This window comes from Sinocyclocheilus rhinocerous, unplaced genomic scaffold (assembly GCF_001515625.1).
Source record: "Sinocyclocheilus rhinocerous isolate Xijiao unplaced genomic scaffold, SAMN03320098_v1.1 scaffold375, whole genome shotgun sequence".
In the NCBI taxonomy this organism is placed as follows: domain Eukaryota; kingdom Metazoa; phylum Chordata; class Actinopteri; order Cypriniformes; family Cyprinidae; genus Sinocyclocheilus; species Sinocyclocheilus rhinocerous.
Genome location: NW_015630043.1, coordinates 479,454 through 488,224, shown reverse-complemented (window position 1 = coordinate 488,224; position 8,771 = coordinate 479,454).

The following is an 8,771-nucleotide window of genomic DNA, read 5'->3' as shown; positions in this document are numbered from 1 at the left end:
TTACTTTACTAGTTACTTGAAAAAAGTAATCTGATTACGTAACTCGCGTTACTTGTATAAATATAACTATATTTAATATATAAACATATTTTCTTAAATATATACTATTGTGCTGTTGTGCTGTGTGTATATATATATATATATATATATATAATATTCCATCCTGCCTGTAATATATAAAGACATTTGTCAGTCGTTGTAAGTTGTGATTAAAAAGATTTAGTAAGGATTCGCCAGTCTGATTCAAATGGGAATTCCTGAGTCAGGTAGAGTGAAGTACTGGTTTAAAAGAGTTGTTTTTGTTTTTGATTCACCAAACAGAATTAGTTCATAAGAGTGATTTGTTTTTTAATCAGACAACATTTGTTTCACTGTATGTTTTTGGCTCACAGAATCAGTTCATAAGAGTAATTTGTTTTTAAATCATTTGTTTCACTGTGCGTTTCTGATTCACTAAACAGAGTCAGTTCATAAGATAAATTATTTTTTATTTTTTTTAAATCAGACTGACTACATTTGTTGCACTGCGTTTCTGATTCACTAAACAGAGTCAGTTCATAAGAGAAATTATTTTTTATTTTTTTTAAATCAGACTGACTACCTTTGTTGCACTGTTTCTGATTCACTAAACAGAATCAGTTCATAAGTCATTTAAAAAAAAAAAATCTGACTGACTACAGTTTGTTTCACTGTGTGTTTCTGATTCACTAAACAGAGTCCGTTCATAAGAGTCTTTTTTAAAATCAGTCTGACTACATTTGTTTCACTGTGTGTTTCTGATTCACTAAACAGAGTCAGTTCATAAGAGAAATGTGTTTTTTTTAATCAGACTACATTTGTTGCACTGTATGTTTTTAACACATAATCAGTTCATAAGAGTCATTTTTTGAAATCAGACTGACTACAATTTGTTGCACTGTGTTTCTGATTCACTAAACAGTCAGTTCATAAGAGAAATTAGTTTTTTTTAATCAGACTGACTACATTTGTTGCACTGTGTTTTTGATTCACTAAACAGAATCGGTTCATAAGAGTCATTTTTTTAAAATCAGACTGACTACAATTTGTTTCTCTGTGTGTTTCTGATTCACTAAACAGAGTCAGCTCATAAGAGAAATTCGTTTTTTTTTTTTTAAATCAGACTGACTACATTTGTTGCACTGTGTTTTTAATTCACTAATCAGAATCCGTTCATGAGAGTCATTTGTTTTTAAATCAGATTACATTTGATGCACTGTATATTTTTGACTCACAGAATCAGTTCATAAGAGTCATTGGTTTTTAATCAGACTACATTTGTTGCACTGTATGTTTTTGATTCACTAAACAGAATTGGTTCATAGAGGTCATTTGATTGTGACTCATTGTTTTATTTTTGGCTCTGTCCTTTAAGCATTTGACAGCCATGGTGAAATCATTGTAAAACAACAGTATACAATTCAGCGTTTGGGTTGAGAATGGCATGAGGGTGAGTAAATAATGATTTTTTAGTTGGAACTATTGGTTGATCTTTTAAGCAGTTTGTTGGTTTAGATGGGATGAGGGGTCGTCTTTGTGTCTGTAAGTGATAGAGAAGTTTGATTAAGTGAGAATCTCTCAGTAGACAGACTCACACTGGCAGATAATTTCTCCCGTCTCTTTATCGCTCCATATCCTCATGAGTAATTAATCCACATCACTTGCCAAGTATAGGAACATTACGCAAAAATAAATAAATAAATTAAAGAAATAAAAATTCCTGCAACTGTCGGTTTTAGGTAAGCAAGACCTCGGCTTGATTGTACCAATTATTCTGCCACATGCTTTGCGTGACCTCTGCTAATATCCTCATTAATCAGTCAGCAGAAGGACTTCCTGTTTCTCCTGACCCAAGGGGGAGGTAGTATAAGTCAGGCAAGTTTAACAAAGTATGCCCGAGACTCTGAAACACGTGTTTGTGTAATTGTTTTGAAGTGTTGTTTAACAAGCAATAAGACACTACGGATTGAGCATAAGGTGATGGCAGGAGAGAAGTCAGAGCTCGTAATGGCCTGTTATGCTTTTATGAAGAAGCAATATATTTTAAATAGGTGTTTATGACCGACATATAAATCTTTTACTGGGGACTATGTGGGATTTATTGGCAATAACAGTTGTTGATAGTCTGTTCTCTCACCTGAGTATCATTTTAGGGGTCGTTCTAGCCATTTGTGTTTGTAAAAAAAAAAATAAAAATACAACCTTGCTGATACTAAAGTAATAATATAGTTTTAATATAGGCATTTTCAAAACACATCGGCCAAAATTCTTTAATTAAATTTTTTTTTAAAATTTTGTTGAGAGGATGACTTAATTAAATATTATAATTATTTAATTGCATAGTATATTAGGTCATATAATAATTAATTAAAAATAGATTGATGTTTATATGATATGATATTATATATGATATGATATGATATTATAATATATTATATTATATTATAAGCCAGCATTTTTACCATGATTTTGTACACAATTGATTATTAAATCAGCATTCATTTCTCCTTCTAAAGTCTCAAATAAATTAAATAAATATTAAATTGTTTATTTATTATTTTATAATGGTTTATTTATTATTATTTTTAATTTACGGTTCCACCTCAAAGAAAAATTTATTAGATTAATCAGAAAGTGAAGTGATCGGCCAAAATTCTTTAATTAAATTTTTTTTTAAAATTTTGTTGAGAGGATGACTTAATTAAATATTATAATTATTTAATTGCATAGTATATTAGGTCATATAATAATTAATTAAAAATAGATTGATGTTTATATGATATGATATTATATATGATATGATATGATATTATAATATATTATATTATATTATAAGCCAGCATTTTTACCATGATTTTGTACACAATTGATTATTAAATCAGCATTCATTTCTCCTTCTAAAGTCTCAAATAAATTAAATAAATATTAAATTGTTTATTTATTATTTTATAATGGTTTATTTATTATTATTGTTATTTTATTTGTAATGCTTTTCTAAAAACTGCTGTCAACCTTCTAAAATTAAAATCATATTTTAATGCATAAAATTAAAATAATTATATCCCAATGCATAAAATGTATTAATTTAGCTAGGTACAGTGGGATTTATTAACATTTAAACGCGTTGTATCAGACAAATTCTGATAGAATGCTTAAAATCTTACAACAATTTACTTCACATCACATTATCAAATTATATACATTTTTTCTTTAATAGGTCAGTAATATTATTAAAGGATCTGATTGTGATACATAACGTATACATAACATTCCTTCGCCACCATGGGCACAATTTTGTCTCCTTCATAGCAAATTTGAAAAAGCGATTTATTTTATTTTTGAATATTTTTATTCAGTCCTCTCTACAAAGAGAATAATTTCAGTATACCACCAAGCATCTGAATTGAGGTTTATGGGAATGTGTGTGTGGGGAAAATGTGTGGAACCATTAAAATACTCTAAGCCTTTGATCCAAGGAAAAAGCAGTCATGTCACTGAAGACAGGCGATTCAGGGAAGGTCAATGAAACGAAGTCTTAATTGCTGGATAATGCTACATCTGCCTGCTGTTTGGATACACTGACAAATAAAAGCAAGCTCACAGAGGTAAAAGCAGAAAAGCAAATATTATAGCAACAAATGTGCCAGAGCGAGTTGATGTGTCTTGTACATACATTGCCGGTACATTTCAAAGACTCCTTGTTTCAGTTACTGTGGCGTCTTTGTTCCAGACATCAGAGTGAAGGAGCTGTGAAACTCATCAGCATGCGGCTGCATGGATCCACAGGGTCAGAGCTCTCATGAACATCATTAAAGAAATACACTGGTGTCACAAGATGATTCAACAATGCCACAGTGATTCATTTAACCCTTGACTCCTCAGACGTGTGTCCAGCAGCGCAGTGTTTGACTCCACATTCACGAATGAGAAACTTCAGGGCAGGGTTGCACCAGCCGTTATGTAAAGTTCATAGCAGAGGCTTAGTCACGGCTCCAGACAAAATATGAGGCTCCTAAATTACACTTTTAAGAGGCAAATTCCTTTTTTTTTTTTAAGGTGGCAATTACATAATCACTGAAGATGATGGTTCAGAAGAGTACTTATCGTCTTTTAGCTTTTACAAATGTTATTGCTGTGTGCTGTAATGTAAACCGATTGTTTTACACTGGCAATCCTGATTGTATTTGTGTAGTATAAATATTCGGTTTTGTATTAATATTTCTGTCAGTTTAGGGAGAAAAAGTAAAATGTTGTGTTGATTATGGCATCCAAAGAGTCACTTACAATTATAATAACTGGACCTCATAAATTATACAATAACCATTAAGATTAATAATGCTAAAATAAAAATAATAAAGCTATTCTTATTATATAGCTATTCTGATGATTAATTCAGTTCTTATTATTATGTCTCAAATTCACCAAGGCCACATTTATGACTAAAAATACAATAGAAGCAATAATATTGTGAAAAATTATTACAGTTTAAATTTACAGTTTTCTATTTTTATATATTTTAAAATGTAATTGATTCCTGTGATGAATTTTCAGCAGACATTACAATATCAGATGATCCTTCAGAAATCATTCCAATGATTTGGTGTTCAAAATGTATTTTTTGTTTCATTTATTATCAATGTTAGAAATGGTATTTTGGTGGAAACCATGGTACACCTATTTACTAGATTTTTTTGATGACTATAAAGTTCAAAAGAACAACATTTGTTTGAAATAGAAAGTTTATGGTCACTTGATCAATTTTATGCATCCTTGACGAATGAATAAATAAGTAAATTAAACTTTTGAACAATACATAAATATAATGAAGTATTATATGCATAGTATTCAGTATATACTATATATAAAATAAAAATACATGTAAAAATTAAATGTCTAAAATTAATTAGGAATAATAAATACTTTTGCAAGATACTGGAAAATAAACTTTTTTTTAAATAAACATCTTACAATCTTGCATCTGCTCTATACAGTAGATTGCCGATATTTTATATTGTCGCATTTTATATTGAGTACAACATTTTTGGAAGCTTCATTTATAAATGTTGGCTTATGTTTTTATGCTGGCTGGTGAAAATGTGAAACAGCCACCATCTCTGCTTCATGAGTCATGTGCTCACTTTGCCAGTTACGCAGATTTAATTAACGACTTTGCATTCATCCCCAATGGCAGCAACCTTTTGTGGCTTTGAATTGTCCTGCTTTGAGTGATTATACAAATGCTGTTCCATTCTTTCCTCCTTTTTTCTTTTCTGTTGCTCTCAAATTCCCCTCTCGCGCACCTATATCTCCACATGGCAAAGGTGGCAGGTAATTTTAGTCCTTCCCCTAGAGGTTCTAATTGATTATCTCCCAGTCCACTGATGAGCAGCATTTGCATTTAACACGAGCAGTTAAGAGCGCAGCACACGGCACTTCAAAAGCCTGCATGTTCTAATGGAGCCGGGCTGCTGGGTAATTAATCACACAGACGCATTAAACGCTAATACAACACTAAAACAGCTAGTAAAGATAAAATACAGGAAGAAGCATTCTGCTACAGAGAATAAAGAATGGGTTGTGACTGCATCTATCGAACGGTGCTGACGGTCCAACTGTGTTTTTAGAAGCTGTAAAATGATGGATTGCCTCTTGCTAAGCAGCACAGAAGACGTTGCTCTTACTGAGAAGCTGAATATTAAATTCATTAAAATGAATTAATTGTGCATTGAACTTGAAGTCAAGAAAAACAGAAACTTATGATTTGCTCACGTGACCTTCAAATATAATGGGCAAATCTTTATCTGTTGTTGATGCTGCTGTTTATTCAGTCTGATATTCCATAATATTTGTTGTTTTTTATTTTTGTACTGTTGATTATTTTCTCATCCTCATTTTTCAGGCACTGCCTGGAAAACACCCTGTGCTTGACATTTCATATTTTTTTGTCACACACAGATGCTGAGCCGAAGAATCAGCCTCCCAACAGGCTTGAATTGCTTTCGTGAGTCTTATCAGATCTGACGTACTCAAGAATTGTTTTGACAAGAAGTGCATCTCCTGCCCTGTTTCTCCTCTTTCTTCCACAAGCGTTCTCGTCGAGAGTCTTTCTTGAGAAGAAAGCTTGATTCTGTCATATTGTGTATCCGAACAACTAAGCTAAAAGGCTAGTGCCTCCACTTTAGTGCACAGGGGTCTTTGTAAATGCATGGAATGGGAAGTGAGAAAGTGCTTTTGTTTTAGGACTCACGCAAACCTTTACTGTCCTGTCACTCGCACACATTTTGCCTTAGAGTGACCTCTAAGTACCCTGGGTATTTTTAACCCTCTGGTTATCCTCACTTGGCGGTCAAAAATGAGCTTTTTTTTTAATTCAGTGGAATGAATGTATTATATTTTAGTTTGATAATGTTTTTATTTAGTATTTTGTATTTTTAGGGGACTTTATGCTACTAAATTATATTTATGCAGTAGTATAATCCATTCATTACTTGTTATAATCTATTTATTACCTTGTTCGTAAATATTGACTGCTTTGCAGCACAGACTTTTTTGGTCTTTTTTTTTTAAGAAGACAATTGGCAGATTATTGCTGTGAAGTGAAAAAGTAAAAAAAAAAAAAAAGTTACATAAAGGTTTATTGTTATGAAAAATGCTCAAAATACTATTTTCAAATATTATATGATATATTTTTTCCAAGACATGTTTTACTTATAAAAAAATCAAAGCCAGTAATCTAAACAAGTTGTGTTCCGAATTTGAGGTTGACATTTAAAAAAACTGGGATTTCAGTAAAAATGTATTTGGGTGCAGTTCCAAACGTTAGCTGGAATTAATTTCCCAATTATTTCCAATGTGGCCATTTTTAAGTGTGTCCTATTTTTTTTCTGGGCCATTAAACCTTTTTGAATCATGTCCATGTTTTTTTTTTTGTGTGTGTGTGTGTTCACATAGTAAGTGCCAAAACCTTTATTAAGTTTCGTACCATTCCGATGAAGTAAAAAATTCTGAAAAAGCAAAACGTAAACATTTTCAGTCAAAAATGACCAAAGAGCACCAGAGTGTTAAAGCTGTTTTATGTAATGATGACTTCACTGGCCGTTGCCAATGAGTGTCATGCTTTTAAGTCAATATTTCAAGTTAAAAATGAAAAGGATCTTTCAGGACCCTTTTAATTTCTGTTCCATTCAGTTGCACTATGTCTAGCTGTTCACACAATGCGATCGCCCTCTAAACCTCTCCAGAGTGTTAATCGCTGCCCCGGACTCAAAGTCACTGTGTGCAGTGGAGGTTGTCAACCTTTGGGGAGGGATGCGTAGATGTCGCTGGAGATTTTTGTGCACTGTATGTTATTTATGGTATATTTTGAAAGAGTTTTGTAGCCGTAGGTTAGACCTAGTAAACATGAAATGTCTCTTGTGCTGCATATTAAAATATACACGAAATGTTGGCTACATTAGGTAAAAGGCATTTTGCATTAAAACCCAGTGGTGATATAACTGGAGATGAGATGCAAGCTTTCAATTATATTAATAGCTTGACTGCAACAGAATGGAACAAAACACAGGGGTCTAAAAACACATTATTCAGAGCTGCACTCAGAAAAGGTTCTGTCACTCACTTCAAATTTTTGAATCACTAAAAGGTTTCAAATGAAACCCTTCATTTAAAAAGAGACTTATAGGGCTTCTTTATTGAAATGAAATACTTAATTTATTATTTATTACAGCCTAAAATATATATTTCATTTTTAGCCTGGAGAACTCTTTATCTAAAAAAGTTTCTATGCTTTTATACAGGGCTCAACTATAAAGTGTTGTTGTTGAGGTCGGTGTGTGAGAGTTTTAGACCAGAGCTGCTTTTCTATTGAAAAGTTTACATTCATAGGTCTTGTGCATCCAATTTTTATGCCTCGAAAATGTAAACATTTGGGTTTCTTTGATGTTATTGTAAATTCTTTCAATTTCTTTAACAAAGTATAGATGAGTTTTTGGTGAAATTGAAAAAGTTAAAGTAAGAATGTGTTGAAAACATTGAAACATAGAAATCAGCAGTGGTTGGCATCATACTTTATCATTTTCCACCAAAAGTGTGTTTATGGATGTACATTATAGCTTTAGAATTTTCAGCTTGTTGGACAATGTCTGTTTTCAAGAAACTATAGCAAATATAATTTTTGCATTCCCATTTGATACTGTAGCAAAAGATAAAATGCATGATAGCATTTGTGTGAATTTCAAAAAGAAATTGATATTGAGAACTTGGTGACGGTAGACAGAAGAAAGAAAGATATCAAATTTGCCATCACTCCCTCAGCTGTTGTATTAATGTGAAAAGGGTCAATTATAATAATAATGATAATAATAAATGTTAGTGAACTAAAAATGGTAAGGAATAGTGGTTGACCGATATATCGCCAAGGCCGATAAATCGGCCGATATTTGTCATTTTTCAAATATCGGCCAATAAGTTTTTCTGTTTGGCCGATGCGTTCGAGGCGGGACTTTTATTTTCACTGGGTGCCAGACTTTTATTTTGACGGCGCTGACAGCGGCAGCTCGCATTCTCCCTCTCCCTCTGAACTGTTAAACAAAGGAATTAAAATGTATACAAAAAGTATTATAACGATTGCTTTTATATTATTAGTAATAGAAAGGCAAAAATTATAATACTTTCTCGTTTGCCGTCAGCATTCAGAAAATACGCATTTACATCATTTAAACAAATCTTTGAATGACTAATGAACATCTAATTTC